Source organism: Dipodomys spectabilis, unplaced genomic scaffold, assembly GCF_019054845.1.
Source record: "Dipodomys spectabilis isolate Male_0828 unplaced genomic scaffold, ASM1905484v1 ptg000224l, whole genome shotgun sequence".
NCBI classification, from domain to species: Eukaryota; Metazoa; Chordata; class Mammalia; order Rodentia; family Heteromyidae; genus Dipodomys; species Dipodomys spectabilis.
This window is the reverse complement of record NW_024870901.1, coordinates 931,997-934,286: the sequence shown is the minus strand read 5'-3', so window position 1 is coordinate 934,286 and position 2,290 is coordinate 931,997.

Sequence of the window (2,290 nt, the reverse complement as noted above, 5' to 3'; positions counted from 1 at the left end):
ATTCCAGGCATGAGCCGTCGATGTTTTTAATAATTTAGTAAATTGTATAGTTACAGAAGCTATAAATTATGATTGTAACCTGTGTAATATATGTGTGTATGTATAGATCAATGCATACAGTTAGAAATATATTAAAATATTTTTGCATCTACAGTAGATTTATGAAATCATCCTACATTAAAAATATAATGGAAACAAAAGTTAATAAGAAGCAAAACAAAGGTAATTGTTACACCTTTATTTTGTTGAATGGAATATGAATTATGAGAATCAGTTTGGGAAAACCATCTCTACTTTAACAAAATGGATAATTGCTATTAATTCCAATCCATCTCTTTGCCCATATTGTGCATCCTCAAACATGAGTGTCAAAATCAAACCACACTTTTTGCCTTTGTATTTAACTCACCTGTTATAATTTAGGGGCTAGATGAAGTAATCAAATAAAGATTAAAATAATAGTAAGTGAGGCTATTAGTTAGAGCTGAAAAACATTTTAAATATGATAACTAATTAAATTACATATTTCTTACTTTTACTCTGTTGTTATGTTCCTCATTCCCACATTAGGAAAGTACATAGAAGGTTCTCACTAAATTATATGTAATTATTAAAAATGTATTGAAAGAATATGGGCACAGTGTGGTTTTAGCTTATTGAAACCTGTATGGGGTAGTGTGTTTTTGAGGACTTGCAATACGTTGTGATGGAGATGAAGGGAGGGATGTGTTATTCTGGAAAACTGGCTAGAGGATTGCTCCCAGAAAGATAGTGATGAATTCTTCCAAAAGGACAGTAAAATCACTTTCACAACCATGTTCACTACTGCACTCTTCACTGTAGCCAAGTTATGGAAATAGCCCAGATGCCCTTTGGCGAAGGGATGGTTGGCAAAAGTGTGTCATATATACATACGTGGAATGTACTTATCCATTATGAAGACTGTTACGTTATTTGCAAAGCAATGGATAGATCTAAAAATATGTTAAATAAACGAAGTCAAAGCCAGACACACAAAAGACCCATGTTCTGTCTCATATTTGGAAGCTAGAACTTTATACAATTTTACACAGCAATATTAACCAAATCATGCTATTTGTAGAGGAGTATTTAAAAGATGTAATTTTTTATAAAATTGAACTTTTAATCCACCAAAATAAATACCAGGAAACTATCACTTTGAAGATGTGAGGGGAAGTCAAAGGGAAAGAATAAAAAGAGTTATGGAGGAAGAAAGTGAAGACATGATATTCAATGCAGATAGTATGAAACTAGAAAAAATTAACGTGTGGTGAGGTTTAGAAAGACAGGGAAAAGTTATATAAGGATCCATTATACTTAAAAGCATTATTTATTGAATGTAAATTCCCTTGTACAACTAGTTATGATAATAAAAATATAATTAAAAACAATGGAGCCATCTGATCTTAAACTGTGTTCTCTTAAACCATGAGTCAATATAATAGTTTCCTCCTCAGAAATTTTCTTTGCAGGTATTTTCCTTTTAGTGACAGAAAAATGATCAATGCAATGAATATCAATACATCACATTGCACATCATAAAGAGGCACAATAAAAATCACAGCAAAAATGTTAGAATTAACCACATGATAAAATAACAGGTAGAATATGCCAAGGATCATTGATTGTTTTTCCGAGTACTATACCAATGGTATCTAATTTAATCCTCACAATAATTCCATAAAGTGGAACTACTTACATTTTTATTTCTCAGATGATGATATTGAAGTCTTCAGAGTTGGAATTACTAGTACAACATTGCACGCATGGTAAGTGTTAGCCTGAGGTTCATCTCCCACTGTATCAATTAACCTCATTCTATTTTATGACTAAAATACCAGCACTTAGTCTACAAATTCTAGGAAAATTTCCCAGAATTATTGTGTACACTCATAATATTTCACTTTATCTTTGTTAGAAAATAGGGAACTGTAATATGAATACTCAAAGTTCATAATCAGTGCATACCTCCCTGGTGAAAGGAAGTGCTATAGTATAACATTCTTGACTTCTAGGTCAAAATAGCAGAAATCATATTCTATCCCTTCACTGAACACTGCACTGCCTGGGGACCCTATCTCTGTTTAACACTGTCTTACTGAAAGAATGACCTCCCCAATCTTATCAGAAAAAGAAGAGAACACACCCAAATAAATAAACTCAGAGATGAGAATGGAAACAACACCACAAAAACAACCAAGATTCAGAACATTATAAGGGAATACTTCTCAAAACTTTATGCTAATAAGTCTGAGAACTTGACAGAAAT